Source organism: Kogia breviceps, chromosome 7, assembly GCF_026419965.1.
Source record: "Kogia breviceps isolate mKogBre1 chromosome 7, mKogBre1 haplotype 1, whole genome shotgun sequence".
NCBI lineage: Eukaryota > Metazoa > Chordata > Mammalia > Artiodactyla > Physeteridae > Kogia > Kogia breviceps.
The window spans coordinates 26145906-26163925 of NC_081316.1; the positions used below are offsets into that span (position 1 = coordinate 26145906).

At 39.1% G+C, this 18020-nt stretch overlaps 1 protein-coding gene across 8 annotated transcripts in view; it reads left to right on the plus strand.

Moving 5' to 3' along the window:
- The window catches only part of WT1 (WT1 transcription factor), a 176554-nt gene that overhangs the window by 29580 nt on the left and 128954 nt on the right, over window positions 1-18020 (plus strand). For 7 of the 8 annotated variants that reach the window (XM_067038051.1, XM_067038055.1, XM_067038058.1 and 4 more), the window contains one exon: window positions 4169-4218. The exons of the other annotated variant lie outside the window; for it this stretch is intronic. The gene's annotated coding sequence lies outside the window, so the exon portion shown is untranslated. The remainder of the gene's footprint in view (window positions 1-4168; window positions 4219-18020) is intronic. 8 annotated transcript variants of the gene reach the window in all.

Consider the following 18020-nt stretch of genomic DNA (forward strand, 5'->3'; position numbering starts at 1 on the left):
CACCATCTGTTGATCTCCAGTGGCAAAAATCTGAGACCCTTTATTTGTTGTGGAAGAATATGGTGGGGAGCTATTGAATGACAGCTACAACCCTGGGATTTAGGGACTTCATTCAAGAACTTTCCTTTACCCGTATATGCTTGGATATTTTGTGTGTATTATCTCAGTACGTTAGCACCACTGTCATACTCTCTAAATTCTAGTTACTGGCAGGCATTTTGGGGGCCTTTTTTTCAGTAGTCAAATAAAAAACTCTATTTTTTAATATAATGTGAGCCTTACTAATGGATAAAACCATTAAAGTGGAGAAAAGACCAAAAAAGAAGAAAACTGTAATAACCATGAGGAGCAATTTTCAGTTTGGTGGGGTTTTTTTTTTTGGTGCTGGGGCTTCAAATGAATTTCAAAGTAAACATTACTTTGGATAGTTGATCAAATGGAGTGTGTGAGTTTACATATTGATTTGGTAGCGATGATAGTCTTGTGAGGGCCGGGGCTGAAGGGGTTGGGTCACATTCTTTCCATGACATTTTAATGAGCGATTTAGGGAGTGTGGCTGGTGTGGTGATAGTAAGTGGGGACAAGTGGCAAAGATTAACTCACTGTTCATTTGCCCAAGTGCAGAATTTAATACCTTACTGTGGCTGGTACTGTCAACACAATGGTAGAAAATATAAATTAGATCGTGCTCTATGATATCTTGTATGTAATAACTTCACCTGTTAAAGTATTTTTAAAGGTTTTTGATCGTTAATAATAATCCTTTCCCAATTTTTTTCTGTAAGGATCATGTATTATTAACAGTATATTTATATTTTTGTTGAGCTATAATTCACATACCATAAAATTCATCCTTTTTTTTTTTTTTTTTCAAAATGCACAGGAATTGATTTATTGAGGATTATCCAGGGAAAAAAACAAACTTCTTAATATCGCACATGCAGATACTATTATTATTGCTAACAAAGAAGTTCCACGTACATTTACCTCTTTTGATCCCTTTCGTTTCAGTCCCTTCACTTGAGTATATTTTATAATGTATCAATACATTGACTTAAAATGAAATTCAAACTCCTTATCATGGCCCATCAGGCCCAGGATGTTTTTCACCCTTGTTTGTTTTATAATTTCATCCTATAGTACTTGCTTTCTTGCTCACACAGCCTTCTCTTCTGTTCTGAAACTGAGAAAGTTGTTTTCCACTTCAGGGCTTTGAACCTTTAGTTTCTCCCACCGGAAAGGTACTTCCTCAGCTCTTTACAGGGCTGATTCCTTCTCATCATTTTGGTCTCAAGTAAACGTTATATCCCCAGAGACTTCCCTGACCACCAACCACTATATTCAAAGAAGGTTTCCACGTCTTACTTTGGCCCTTATCAGACCAGATCCTCATCTAAACCACAGAACACAGCGATTCTATTCTCACTTCTCGCAAGGACTGTGTATAACTTGTACCATTCCCCTTGCATGGGAGAGACGTTATTTTAAAATGTGCAGTTCAGTGGGGATTTTTTCCAAAGGGTTGTGCAATCATTATCCATATATAATTCCAGAACACTTTCATCAACCCCAAAAGAAACCCCATCCGCATTAGCAGTCACTCCCCAGATGTTTTTATATTTAATTGACCTACAAATAAAAGGGTAGAAGAGGTTGTTCAAGGATAAATCACCCATGAGAATCAGGTACTTAAGATGGACCCTTCAGACGTGTGTGGATACCACTTTCTCTGATGAGCCAGCTTGTGGCCTGCTCTCGATTTTTTTGATTCTTGCCAAATTTTTTTTTAACTGCATGCAAATCTCAGCTCCTCCCGGAGCAGAGAAGAACAGTTTGGACAGTGAGCAGTTAAAAGTGTCAGATAATGAGTGGTGTACAGAGTTTTATATATTATTTTACGTCATTCCCTTTCAAAAAAATCTTCCCTGGATTTTGATTTATTTTACTGGTTAATAATAATAAAACTTTAATAAGCTACTTACAAAGCCGTGGACAGGAGTTTGGAAATTGTAAGTAAAGGATCTAAAACAACATCTGGCCCAAAGCCACTAAACAAACAATGACTACTGTTACTAACGATGATTTGTGCCATGTAATATTTAATTCATAGATATCAAAGGACTTTGTAAACCACTTATTTTCTATTTTTCAGGGGAATTGAGTAAAATCCTAACATGAAAAAAACCTCACAATATGCTAACAGTATATCGTTATTAGTGAGAGCTACAATCTATTGTCATGTAGTTGACAGTGGATACAACATTTGCATGCCTTACAAAGCAGGTGGCACTAGAATACAATACCAGTAGTGAGTAATCTAAAAATAAGTAACTGAATTATTGCCAAATTATGTAATAAAATTTTAGACAATTGATTCTGTACTTCTGAATATACTGTGAATAAGGAGATACAGCTTTTACTTCAAATACATCCTTCCATACACACACCGAGAAAAAAAGATAACATCTGTTTGAGTTTGCATTCCCTATGGTAGCCAGTAGTTAAATACTGATCTCTACCATTTCTAGACGTATTTCATGGATTTGAGGGTGTAGCACTTTTTGAAGATGGCCCCAAATTCTTTGACACTTCTTCCTTCAAGACACGTGGTCTGGGCTTCCCTGGTGGCGCAGTGGTTGGGAGTCCGCCTGCCGATGCAGGGGACGCGGGTTCGTGCCCCGGTCCGGGAGGATCCCACGTGCCGCAGAGCGGCTGGGCCCGTGAGCCGCGGCCGCTGAGCCTGAGCATCCGGAGCCTGTGCTCTGCAACGGGAGAGGCCACAGCAGTGAGAGGCCCAAGTACCGCAAAAAAAAAAAAAAAAGACACGTGGTCTATGTCCCTTCCTTTGAGTATGGGTAGGCTTATGACTACTCTGACCAAAAGAGTACAGAGAAGTGATGTTGTGTGACCTCCAAAACTGGGTCACAAAAGGCCATGCAGATTCTGCCTTGTTCATCGAGACGCTGGCTCTTGTAAGAAGTCTGACCCCTCAAGCTGCCATTCTGGAGAAACCTCATGAAGTCATTCTGGTTGACAGTCCCAGCTGAGCCTCGCCTTGCAGCCATCCCCGTCAAATCACCGGACATATAAGCAAAGCCGTCTTGGATCCTACAGATGAGCCTATCCACCAGCTGAATATCCCCAAGAGAATTCTGTTGACACCACATGGAACAGCCAAGCCCTTCTCGAAATCCTGACCCACAAAATTATGAGACACAATAAGAAGAGCTGTTGTTCTAAGCCACTATCCAGGTTTCAGGATAGCTTGTTACACAGCAATAATGTCTGCATCATCAGCTACACTGTTGATCCCTTGGATTGATTCTGCTGGCTAAACTGATACTCCCTCCTTCCCTCACAGCTCTAAATGTTCTCCAAAGAGCAGCCTTCCCAGAAAGAGACAACTCTTTCAGTTCTAGCTTGCTCTTCCCTCCCTTGCCCTGCGCAATTCTCCATCGTTTTGTTTCTGTTTACTTTGCTCTTGTTGAAGGCCTTTGAATTTATGTCTGACCTTGGTTGTTTTGGTCTCTGAATAGTTCAAACAATATGCTCTAAGGCTTATAGTATACAAATGCATTTGGAAATTTTACAAAAAGTTAATTTCTTGAAGGATTTAAAAATTCTTTCCACTTATATTTGTCCGATATAGCATAAATGTTCTTGAAATCTTTTCTTTCATTAAATTGGATATTCATCTACAAAGTGAAGTGGAAAACTGAGGTCATCACTCTTGATCTCTACTCTTGAAAAATACAGAAAACAGAAAGAGAAAACTGGGATATCAGTTTTCCATGTTTCTAAATTACTGTTTCTCTTACTCATAAGGGAAAAGAAGGAAAAATCCACGAAACCCAGCCCACAACAATAGATTCTAAGCTAGACAATTCTTTTTTAAGCTTGGAGAAAATTTCAATTTATATCTTGGCTGAAGGTTTAAGAATTATCCATCTCTAGCCTTATATACAGTCTGAATGATATAGGGATGAGTTGGTATTGGAGAAAGAATTCTCCTGGATTAGTGGCTAAAGCTTCAGGATATCTTGGGAACATACATGATGAACCCACATTTCCTCCCATCCTTCCTTGAGAACACAACTAGGCTTTGAGTAAATTTGTGTACATCTTATCAGAGGCGTAGCTGAGTATCTTTTTTCTTTTCTTTTAACAGTACAGCTGTGAGTTTCTGGATGATGGTTGATGAATGAAAGCAAAATTTATGTAAGTACAGGAGCTACCCAACTGAATGAGTGTGTGGGAGAGGGGTCAAGGTTATTGGAAGAAAAAAGAGAAGGACAGAAAGAGCTAGTGTGAAAATGAATAAAATAATTTTCTCTTGACCCAAGACAAAGATTATGTTCAACATCATGGTTGCTTCTAATCAGCTAATGTTTGGTTTATTTTTATTCTCCTGGTTGCATTTCTTGAAGAAGGGCAATATATGTGGCTGTCAAAATTTTAAAAAATTTTCTGATAAGGATTTTGGGTCATTTCATAGAGTCTTCAGTGACCCCATAGGAACCTCACTGAAACTCCTAGGATGTGGCATTTAAACTTGCAAGAGACCTTTGATATCATCTAGTCCTTACTACTCAGTGTGGTCCAAGGGTCAGTAGCATTGGTATCACCTGGGGGCTTGTAGCATTGGTATCACCTGGGGGCTTGTTAGAGATGCAGAATTTCTAGCATCACAGGAGAACCACTAAGTCAAAGTTACAGTTTAAACAGGACACCCAAGTGATTTACCTGTATCTACATTAAAGCATGAGAGGCTTGGATGTGGTCCATCTCCTACCCTAGGTAGGAACCAAACAGAACGAATGTCAGTATATCCTGAGATGGTGAAATTATCATTATGATGACAGGTAAAGAGGGTTTAAAGTTCCATTGTCAAGTAGGAAAACAACATTATAAACCAAAACCAATCAGCCAGACAAAACCCACAACAAAATGGTGGGAAATCAAAGGAGATGAATGTAGAAACTTTAATGGGAAGAATTCAGAGTAGCATCAACATAACATCAAAACCAACTAACAGCTGGAGGTGGGGGTCAAGATATAGGACAGATTGGGAACCACTGGTCCAAGGGAGCAGAGTGACCTGAGCATGATTCTACACATTTAGTAAACAGGGGACAATTCTCTGATGATTTTCAAACAATCCTGGCTCTCTGGATTTGTTTGTGGAAATTCCTAACCAGGAAGTCTACAAGGGAAGTCTTTAATAGTACTGAAGTATTTGTTTGTTTGTTTGTTTTAGCACAATTTTGTTTGAAGCAAGTAAACCATGTTTTGGGACTGTTGTAGCAGGTGTTTTTCTTAATCTTTCTCTTTTTTTAAAAAGAAAGGAGAACTGCTGAGTTCAGAGGAAATGAGCACTCTTTTATTTAAATTTCCTGAGATTAGAGGAAGAACATATTGCCAAACAATGCCTCTTCACTTCAAAACCTCTCCCCATAAATTATTTGAAGATATCTTATTAAAAGTCTGTAAAATTTCCTATTAAGAATGGTTGATTGCAGTCCAGATCATCATAGCTTTGGTGCTTTCCCTGAAATACCACAGCTGTCGGGAAGAAATATATTTTGAGACAAAAGGTTTTGTTTCCCCAGCAATAAATTATTTTAGTGATATCTCAAGATAGATAAAACTTTCACTTATGTTTGAGTGAAGGAAGATCCTACTGATAACTTGTTAAAAAATCTATAAAAAGAATATGAGAATGTAGATGTAGATAGCAAATTAAAATCAGACTTCCTTTAAGTTTAGCAAAGCAATTATTTGTAAAGCCAGTGAAGATTATTATTATGGATAATGAAATGATTTACTGGAATACGTGGAATGACATTCAATATGGCCACATCTCTGCACAACCTCAAGTTGGTATTTTCAACTTTAACCTTGGAGCCATTAAGGGAAAAAAAAATTTACCTCCAGTAATATTTTATGTAAATTGCTAAACAAAAACCCTGCCTATGGTGATGTGGATCCTGAATGAGGTAGGAAATGCCTTGTTTATAGCACTGATGTAATAATCCATTGATTGCATTGTAGATGAGCTCTTTAGAACAAAGTTGCTCTCCCTAATACTTTTGGGTCACCCTCCATCCCCTGCTTCCTCCTATCCCTAAACCAGGAGGATCTTCCTTGCTATAGTCATAAGAAAATGTATTTTGTCCAAGACATTCATTTTCAGAGTTGCAAATATCCTTTTATCCACTGGAAGTAATGATGTACATTGAGCAAGTTGCTAAAGACTTTTTATTTATTTCCCATGAACCTTTTCAGGGAACACTGGGCTCAAAACATTTTGTAGGCCAGCAGAACTTTTTGTTTTGTTGTGTTTTGTTTTCAGCTCTGGTGTAAAGCCAGTGAGAAAAATTTGTTACATCTTCACCATTTCCAGAGTGATGTTAATGAAGAAAGAGCCAGTCCATTTTTCATCTAGTCCCTGAAAGCAATTCTGCTGACTTCTGGCAAATGCAGATCTTTAATATTTAAGTGATGGATAGTAACAGTGGATAGAGTTGGCGGGTTTGAGACTTCACATAGCTCAGTAATGATATAACTCACCAACTCTGATGATAACAGCAAACGGGTACAAAATGCTACTAAACACTCATAAAACAATAATAACTTTAAATGTGTGATAAAATAATCCTAATGTCCATTCATTTATTTTTCATTTAGAGATAATGAGTAAATTGTGTTAACATAGTTTTTTGAAATTAAAATCTGAGGGTCCTTTGTAATTTTTTAACGTAAAAAAAAATACGTATCTCAAAAATACATACTTGCCCTCTCGTAGGGTACCTGAAATTAAAAAATGATACAACTCCTTGGGGACTAGAGTGACTATTATTAGCAGTTTTATATTTGAACGGCCTCATTTTGCCTCGAATAAAGAATCTGCGCACAGTAAGTACATGCTGCCTTCTGCAGCCTGCAGTTGTTAAGAGAACATTAATCATTTTAACAAGGTCACAAGCAACAAAGGCCAATGAGGGTTCAAAGTTTACAGGTCCAGGCATTTATCAGGTAGAAATAAGCTACATTTCAATATTTTGTAAAATACCCTTTTATGAAAAAGCTATCAGTCATTGTATAACCTGGCAAAACTCTGGTTATTCCAGTGAACAAAATGAATGGTGACAATGAATCAAAAACCCCTTTATGAGTTTACATTTTTGCAGGACCACCATGGCTTGAACACACATTTTCAGTTTCTATAAGGATGTGATTATGATGTGGGAATGGCTTCCTCCCTCCAGCAAAAGCAAGAGATATATCAAAATTGCCTCTGCTTATGATAGGCAAGACTAGGATCAATTGGTTAAGGAAGTCACAGAGCTGGTATCACCACATACCATGCAAATTATCATTTTCCACTGACTTTTGTAATATTTTAGATTATTTTTATGAGAGATGTATAAAACAGAATGCTTTGGTTTGTATTCTACCATTTGATGGTGTTTTTAAAATGAAGCTAGGGGGGCTTCCCTGGTGGCGCAGTGGCTGAGAATCCACCTGCTGGTGCAGGGGGCATGGGTTTGTGCCCCGGTCCGGGAAGATCCCACATGCCGCAGAGCAGCTGGGCCCGTGAGCTATGGCCGCTGAGCCTGTGCATCCGCAGCCTGTGTTCTGCAATGGGAGAGGCCACAACAGTGAGAGGCCCGCGTACCGAAAAAAAAACCCATTTAAGGTGTGCAGTTCCATGGTTTTTAGTATATTCAGAGTTGTGTAACCCTCACTGCAATCAGTTTTACAACAGTTCACCACTGCAAAAGGAAACTGTACTCACTTGGAGTCAATCCCTATTTTCTCCCAAACACCCCCAGCCGTAGGCAACCACTATTCTACTTTTTGTTTCTATAAATTTGACTATTCTGGATGTTTCATCTAAATGGAATCATATAATATGTAGCAGTTTGTGACTGGCTTCTTTCACTCAGCATAACATCTTCAAGGTTCATTCATGTCATAGCATGTATTCGTACTTCATTGCTTTTCATGGTCAAATAATATTCCATTTTATGGATAGACTACATTTTGTCTATTCATTCATCAGTTGACAGAAATTTGGGTTACTTCCACTTTTTGGCTATGGTGAATAATGCTGCTGTTAACATTTGTGTGCAAAGTTTTGTATGGACGTGTGTTTTAATTTCTCTTAGGTATATTCCAGGAATGGAATTTCTGGGTCATGTGATAACTCTATGTTTAACGTTTTGTGGAACTGCCAAACTGTTTTCCAAAATGGTTGCACCATTTTCGCATTCCTACAAGAAACGTATGAGAGTTCCAATATCGCCACATACTTTCTGAAACTTGTTATTATAGTCTTTTTGATTTTAGCCTGAGTTTAATTTGTACCATTGTTACAATGCTGGAATTAGACACTGAAAAAGTATTACATTAAATAAGTATTTACTTAGTAGAAAAAATATTTAATTAAATAATAAGACTGAAAATGTGTTTAACAGAGATATAGCATTTAAATTTAGATAGTACTTTTAACTTTAAGAGAATTGTCATACGTTTCAGTATAATGTAAATGATTAATACCCCACCCCACTTCTAGAGTTATGTAACTACACCCCCATCCTCATGAATCCCACCAGAGCTCTGAAGTTTTCTGTAGTAGTCATAGGTAAGAGGCTACAGGATGGGCCAGATAATATGATTGGTAAATGGAAACATTATAAAGTGCTTCATACATGATATCACCCAGGCTGAGTCAATACGGTCTCAACATTTGTCGAAAATATAAGGTAAATTATTTTAAAAAATTAACTATAAGATGCTTAGATTCTAAGAAAGCATAATTTTCTTTGACTACACAATATTCCTTCATTGAAATGGATCATAATTCATTTAAACATTTCCTAATTTGGGGACGTGTAGGCAGTTTCTAAACTTCACTAAGATAAATAACATTGCAATGGATAATATAGCAATTTCTCCCATGCCAAATAAAGAGTTGATAGACTGAATTTCCTATTGCTGGCTTTGGCTTCATGGAGATCCAGTCTGAGATTATCTTGAGATTGTGTGAAGTTGATGCAAAGCAGACTGAACTTCATTTAGCAAGGGGCTCATCTGAAAGACCCCTACGAGCCCACTAAACAGGGGCATTCCAAGAACTCAATTTATCTGTCTTAAAAGGTTAAGCTCTCGTGTTGACCTTGCCAAGATTCAGACCTGTGCTCCCAAGACGACTACGTGTTCTGAGACTGCTCTTGGCCCTGAGTAGCCATTCCTTTCAGTTATACCAGTGCAATTTCTTTATCCCCAAGACTGGAAGCCAAGGACTCTATGACCTAACAGAGATTTCTCTTCCCATTTGAGACTATGCAGTATAGATTTCTCTCTTTTTCCAAAGAAGTAGATTTTACTATGGTGGAAAGACTTTGAAAAAAAATCACATGTGATACAGAAGAAAGAGTATGTTATACTTCAACATGTAAGTCAAATACAAGAAGCATAATAAAGTGGAATGAGTATGGGATTAGAAATCAGGAAAGCTTAAGTCAAATCCTCATCCTGTCTCTTACTAGCTGTGTGACTTCAGATGAGTCACTAAACTTCTCTGAGCATGGGCTTCTTTCTGACAAAATCTGAGAGTTTGATTAGATGATTGCTATAGACCTTTCTTACCTCCAAAGCTCTATGCTTTCCAAAACAAAAATGTTATTAGACTAACAAGCGCATAGAATTTTCTGAAAAGTGAATGATGCTGCTGGTGGTGTATGTGAGTCAATTCAAATCTGTATGTTTGTTGTGGATATTACACATATTATCTATTTAGTTCTTTACAGTTTATAAAATAGTTACATACATTTTGTGATTTGATCATTCCTCAGTTCTTTTTACTTGGAGAACTAAGCAAGGTGCCTAAAGTCATACATCTACTCAAGGACAGAGCCCAGGGCTCCAACCCATGTCTTCTGTATCTAAAGTCCATGTTCTTTCTCCCCACATCAACTACTTTATAGTTCGGGCACACTGAGAAACCATTACAGGTGAATTTTAAGACCAGATTCTTATGTGCATGGGAGGCGAACACTGGCTGTATATAGAATGGTCCATTGGTGGGCAAAGCTGATACCCTCTCTTAATCCAATCACTCTATCTGATTACCACCTTCTGTCCCTCAGTCTCATCATGGCCAAGTCCTTAAACACCATTTTTTCACTTCCCATTCACTCCTTGGGCACTGCAGTCTGACTTCTGCTCCCAAAACTTCTCTTTGGTAAGGCAGTCTGTGGTAGACCCAGCTCAGGGGTGGGGGGAGGAGGGCTCCCGGCTGACACTAGTTCCCCCTTCTCTAACTTAGCCCAGATAGGTGGGAACAGGCCCACACTGGCCATTCTGCACGAGGTTATCATACCCCACGACAATGGCTGATCATTTAAGAGTAGATATCTGGGATATCCCTAGTGGAATAGAGGTTAAGAATCCACCTGCCAGTACAGGGGGTCACAGGCTCAATCCCTGGTCCATGAAGATCCCACATGCCACGGAGCAACTGAGCCTGTGCACCACAACTACTGAGCCTGCATGCCACACCTACTGAAGCCCACGTGCCTAGAGCCCGTGTTCCGCAACAAGAGAAGCCACTGCTGTGAGAAGCCCACGTACCGCAAACGAAGAGTAGCCACCGCTCGCCGCAACTAGGAAAGCCCATGAGTAGCAACGAAGACCCAACACGGCCAAAAATTTTAAAAAATTAAAAAAAAAAAAAAAAGAGTAGATACCTGACCTGAGCTGGGCCAATCTCCCAGAACTTTGAAACTTGAATAGAAATCCAGAGACCGGGAGTGATTGGAGCTGAGCTGGTGAATGGCAGCTCGCTGGAGGCAGAGGCCACCAGGTGCTCCAGCACAAGTTCCTGCAGCTGCCTTGATTCAACTCTTCCTCTGACTTTTTACATGACTACTTTTCTTGCTTAAACTGCTTTCTGAGGCTTCCCACCCAGAGACTCTTAACCAGCCCATTCATCAGTAATCCTTTTTCTCTTTAAATTCAACGGACACTTTTGTCAATTCCCTTTCTTGAAACTCACCATTGGTCTTCATGATACCCTCTCCCCATTCTCTTCCCCCTTCTCGGTGTTTTCAGGGGGTCCTCTCTACCTGCTCTACCTGTTAGGCTCCATCCTTAGATTCTGCTGCTCTGCTTATTCTAACTTTTCACCTGGGTGATCTGACTACTCCCATGGCTTCAGCTGCCCTCATGGGGCTCCACTCCAGCTGTCCTGAAACATTTTTCCCTTAAATATGTCATCTTCTCTCTCTAGTCTCCCAGCCTTGGCTCATGCCCTACAGGGGTTGCCACCTGCCCCCAGTCCATTTCCTCTGGATATCTCTTCTGCATCCTTTTGGATTCAGCATGGACATTATATCTCACAGCAGGGATCTTCCAATGCTTTTGCTTTCATAGGTACCAAATTCATTTAAAATATCATGCACACCCTTGCACAATTTCTGTTGACCATCAGAAAGTGTTATCATAAGTTTAGACAGTTGCAAATTAGGTAGTTTCTGGTTTACTGGAAACATTGACATTTTAAAATAAAACTGGGCTTTAAATACTTTAAATACTTCAGTGATTTGATGCCTTTCATCACCCTTTTAAAGAGTGGATGGGGGGCTTCCCTGGTGGCACGGTGGTTGAGAATCCGCCTGCCAATGCAGGGCACACAGGTTCAATCCCTGGTCCTGGAAGATCCCACATGCCGCGGAGCAGCTAAGCTCGTGTGCCACAACTACTGAGCCAGCGTGCTGCAACTACTGAAGCCTGTGTGCTTAGAGCCCGTGCTCCACAATGAGAGAAGCCACTGCAGTGAGAAGCCCACACACCGCAACGAAGAGTAGCCCCCGCTCACTGCAACTAGAGAAAGCCCGCATGCAGCAACGAAGACCCAACACAGCCAAAAATAAATAAATAAAAAAAAAAAAAAAAAAAAAAAGAATGGATGGGGCTTCCTTGGTGGCGCGGTGGTTGAGAGTCTGCCTGCTAATGCAGGGGACACGGGTTCATGCCCCGGTCCAGGAAGATCCCACATGCCGCCGAGCGGCTGGGCCCGTGAGCCATGGCTGCTGAGCCTGCGCGTCCGGAGCCTGTCCCCAGCAACGGGAGAGGCCACAACAGTGAGAGGCCCGCGTACCGCAAAACAATAACAAAAACAAAACTCCTTTGTTGACACTTTATTTTTTGTTAAAGTTATTTTATATTGCCACATGCTTTAAATATATTTTTATCAAATCCTAGGAGCTTCTGATTATAATCATTCAACTTACGGAAAATGTCTAAAATACAACCTAGTTGACATAAAGAGTCCTCACTCTTAAGGTAGCTGCATTTGGTCTTTCTATGTGGAAAGAAATAAATTGTTTTATGGTCTATTTGGCTTCGGGTTATGTGAGTGTGTGTTTTATTTAATCATCATAACTGACCAGGCTGTTCCGTTAATGTTCACATTTCTCTGGCTTTACAGCATCTTGTGTCCTGCTGGCATTTCTGAAGCACAATTATCGTCTGGAAATGGAACAGAAGAATGAATTCATTTACTCTACAGACTCTTTTTAAAGCTACTTTCTTCATAAATGCTTATTATATGGTTTATTTGATTCAGTAAAGACTGGTTAAAGAAATTAAATTAGATGCAAGAATAGAATTATACTGATCACATGTTGATGGAATTAAGTTATATTGATTCCATGACAACCAGTCTCAAATAATCAGGATAGTTACAATGACTAGGTACTCAATAAATGTTTTGCTGAATAAATGAATGGGAAAAAATACCAAATAAATGTCCACATAGTTGCTTGAAATTTTCCAGTAAACTCTACCTACTTCTGAAATTTCTCCTGTTTCTAATTCTCTTAGAAAGAAAATTAATATCAGCAACTTACATTTATTAAGTTTCTACCAGGTATCAGGCACTGTTCTAAGTGTTTTGCATGTATTAATTTAATTATCGCAATGCTATGGGTTTGCTATAAAGATTAAAAGTATATAAAGTTCTTACACAAACATGGAAATCTGTATCTCATATTAAGTTAAGAGATTTAATTGACATCTTTCTAAATTTAATTTAACTGAGAAATGATATTATTCCCCAATCCTCCAGTAGTACAAGTTACATATTTCTACAATTGCTACAAAAGCCTCTGATTTTATTTTCTTTAATTTTTAATTTTTATTTATTTATTTTTGGCGGCTTGTGGGATATTAGTTCCCCAACCAGGGATTGAACCCAGGCCCTAGCAGTGAAAGCACTAATTGCTCACCTGCCAGGGAATTCCCAGAAGCCTCTGATTTATAAATAACCAATTCAAATCCTTCCAGAACCTGTGATGATAAACCAAAGTCTGTTTGTGTGGCCTTTTGAAGTATTTACTTTTTTTTCTAACATAAATAGCATTCAACCAGGCACATTTAAACTGTCCAATTAAATCTACTTTGTCTGAAATAGCTGTTTTATACATCTGACCCTCTGAGTCGGCTCACAATAGCCCATAGGTGCCGTCATCCTCAATGCGCCTGGAGAAAGTGTACACATTTGCAAATTATGGAAATTCTGGAAATTGGCTGTTGACTCTTCACAGTTTGCATTTGTTGATATGCATCGCTAAGACCTTGATTATCTTACATCCTGTATTGATGGACAGCTCTACCCACAGAATATTTATCAAGACCAGGCTACTGGGCTATCACTAACTTCTGAGACATCTCCCAAGGGTGTTTTACAGAGTAGGGGATTTTAGTTTCTCTCCTGAGCTTTTTTGGTTCTATCGGCATTGCCAGAGGGCAGTCCTGCATCCATTCAAGGTGTGAAATAGTATTCTTGAGTGCAAAGCATCAGCAGCATTCCCTTACCTATAAATTAGGCTGACCACTGTGTTGGTTTGCCTTGGACACTCTGAGTTTATGCCGTTTTCCCAGCCTCCCACCTAGCATTTTTACCAGGTGTTTCATTTTCTAATGGCATATTTTTATTAATAGTGGAATGAAAAGTTGGGATGTTTTTGACAGACCTCCACTTCTTAAAAATTGAAATATAGTTGATGTACAATATTATGTTTCAGGTATGCTACATAGTAATTTGACATCTGTGTGTACTGTGAAATGATCACCAAGCTAAGTCTAATAACACTCTGTCCCCATACAAAGTTATTATAATATTATTGACCATATTCCTGATGCTGTACATCACATCTCTGTCATTTATTTGTCTGTAACTGGAGGCTTGCACCTCTAAATCTGGTTCATCTATTTCCCCCTCACCCCTCCTCCATTCTGAAAACCACCTGTTTGTTCTCTATCTCTGAATCTGTTTTAGTTTTGTTTTCTTTGTTTTAGATTTCACACATAAGTGAGATCATGTGATGACTGTCTTTCTCTTTCTGACTTATTTCACTTAGCATACATAATACTTTCTATTTTGTTTTTGATGTGGACCATTTTTAAAGTCTTTATTGAATTTGTTACAGTATTACTTCTGTTTTATGTTTTGTTTTTTTGGCCCTGAGGCATGTGGGATCTTAGCTCCCCAACCAGGGATCCCACCCACACCCCTGCATTGGAAGGCAAAGTCTTAACCACTGGACCGTCAGGGAAGTCCCGAGCATAATACTTTCTAGATCCATCCATGTTGTCACAAATGGCAAGATTTCATATTTTAGTAATATTCCATTGTATATGTGTATTGTGTGTGTGTGTGTGTGTATATATATATATATATATACATATATATATATATATATATATATATATATATATATACATGCCACATCTTCTTTATTGATTCATCTATCAATGGACAGGTTGCTTTCAAATCTTGGTTGTTGTAAATAATGCAGCAGTGAACATTGGGGTGCATGTATCTTTTTGAATTAGTGTTTTTGTTTTCTTTGGGTAATACCCAGAAGTGAAATTTCTGGATCATATGGCAGTTCTATTTCTAATTTTTGAGGCTCCTCCATCCTGTTTTCCACAGTGGCTGCATCAATTTACATTCTCACCAACAGTGCAGGAAGGTTCCCTTTTCTCCACATCCTCACCAACACTTGTTATTTGTTGTCTTTTTGATGGTAGCCATTCTGAAAGGTGTGAGGTAATAGCTCATTGCAGTTTTGATTTGCATTTCCCTGGCGATCAGTGATGTTGAGCATCTTTCTTTGTATCTGTTGGCCATCTGTATGTCATCTTTGGAAAAATATCTATTCGGCCCTCTGCCCATTTTTTAATTGGATTTTTGATGTGAGTTGTATGAGTTCTTTGCATATTTTGGATATTAAGTCATAATCGGATACATCGTTTGCAAATATCTTCCCCCATTTGGTAGGCTGCAGTTTCATTTTGTTGATCATTTCCTTCACGTGCAAAAGCTTTTTAGCTTGATGTAATCTCATTTGTTTATTTTTTGCATTTTTTCCCCTTACCTGAGGATCCACATCCAAAAAAATATTGCTAAGATCAACGTCAAGGAACGTACTGTCTGTTTTCTTCTAGGAGGTTTACGGTTTCAGGTCTTACATTCAAGTCTCTAATCCATTTGGAGTTTATTTTTGTACATGGTGTGAGAAAGTAGTCCAGTTTGACTCTTTTGCATGTAGCTGGACATAACCTCCACTTTGAACAGCCAGCTTCTGTCATGGTCTCTACTGGATGTGAGACATATGTGTAATGAATAGAATTCTCACTTGAACACATGGTTCAGTGTGGAGACTAACTCTCCTCTCTTTACTGGACCTTTTCAAGGTGCAAAGCAATTAACACCTTTCTTTCTAGGACAGTGTGTAGAGTTCTTGCCTATAAAAACCAGCATCCTTAGACAGGAGCAGCTAATGACAGCTATTTCCTTCCATCTCTAGTGATGGTGGGAGAGAGAGTCAACGATGCTGCACCTGCTGGGCTCTTGGTACACTTGCCAGACCATCAGTGGGCTGGGTCAGAGAGAAACGGGGAGGTTATAGGTTAGGTGTATATGAAACATGTGCAGGAAATTCAGGCAGAGCAGTCCTACCAAACATGCATGAAGTGGTTTTAGAAGTTTTACCATTTATTGCATGATGAAAATAGCATTTATTTTTTGGTAATGCTTTCTTAAAATGTTGCAATAAACCCTCTCAGCAGCTGTCTTAGACTGGGTTTCTGAGGAATAGACTCTGAAATGGAGGTTTATTCAGGAATGCTCTTGGGAACCCCACCTGTGAAGGAGTGCGGAAAGCAGGCTTGGGTAGAAGGAAGACTGAACTGTGATGCGGATGCAGCAGAGGCCTCAGCTGATTCCATGGGAGTCTTGGAGCTGGGGGCCCTGTCAGGGTTGTCCTGAAATGAATCCAGGTCTTTATTTTTCACCGACATCTCCCACCCCGCTTAGCAGTGACCAATTATAGGTTGGAAACCGCCCCTGGGGCAAGAACATGACATTGGATAAGGCATCATGTTTCAGCCAAGGGCAATTCCTGGAGCTGGAATCAGCTGTGAGCTGTCAACAGCCAACCTTCCCAGCAGCCGGGGAAACCTCGCCACAGTCCTGCAGGGGGAGTCTGGGCAGCACAGCTCGCGATATTCAGTACAGCAGCAATGAGAAGGAAGGCAGGAAGGAAGGGAAGGAGGTTGGTTAGTTTTATAAAAATGACTGAGTTGTCATATTTCAAGAAAGTTGATCACCAAAGGTGTTGAGGTACTCTAACAAAGAAAGATAGTCCCCATCCTACCTCCCCCTACCCCCAGCAAATGCAAGTGTTCCAACTGGATATTCTTACGGAAAAAAATGAACCTCATTCCTTACCTCAAACCATACATAAAAAATTATTTATAATCCCATAATGAAAGCATCATAACTTAAATGTCAAAGCTAAGCAGTAAAACTTTTAGAAGAAAATATAGAAGAAACTCTGTGACTTTGGGAAAGTAAAGATTTCTTAGATAGGACACACACACAAAGAACAAATCATAAAAGAAAAATTTGATCAATTTGATTTCGTTAAAATTGAAAACTTCTGTTCTTCTAGCATCACCCATAATCATAAACCACTGACTAGGAGGCAATAGTCACAACACATATACCTGACGAGGGACTTGTATCTAAAATATATAATGAGTGCTTACAACTCAATAATTAGACAAAAACCCAATTAAAAATGGACAAAAGACTTGAACAGAAATTTCACTAAAGGAGACATATGAATGGCCAACAAGCATATGAAAAAATAGTTCCACTTGACAGAAGCAGAGTGGGTATCAAAAGGACTAGAGTGGAAACTCATGAATATCCAACAATACTACTACTTTACTAATAGAAAATGTTTTGATCAACAAATATTTCAAAAATATATATAATTTTAATTATTTTTACACCCCTTTCACTCTCACATGGTGATCTGGATGATAAATTATGTGGTCACCTCACCTGTGAATGTAACCCAAACTTCCTTAGTTGGGTATCATGATTCTCCACTCCCTTCTTTTTTTTTTTTTTTTTTTTAATTTTTTTTTTTTTTTTTTTGTGGTATGCGGGCCTCTCACTGTTGTGGCCTCTCCCGTTGCGGAGCACAGGCTCCGGACGCGCAGGCTCAGCGGCCATGGCTCACGGGCCTAGTTGCTCTGCGGCATGTGGGATCCTCCCGGACCAGGGCACGAACCCGTGTCTCCTGCGATGCAGGCAGATTCTCAACCACTGCGCCACCAGGGAAGCCCGCTTCTTTTTTTTAATTGAGAGATATATAGTTGCTGTACAATATTATATGTTACAGGTATACCACATAGTGATTCACAAGTTTTAAAGGTTATACTCCATTTATAGTTATTATAAAATATTGGCTTTATTCCCTGTGTTGTATAATATATCCTGGTAGATTATTTTATACATAATAGTTTGTATCTCTTAATCCCCTGTCCCTATCTTGCTTCTTCTCCCTTCCCTCTCCCCGCTGGTAACCACTAGTTTGTTCCCTGTATCTGTGAGTCTGTTTCCTTTTAGTCATATTCACTAGTTTGTTTTATTT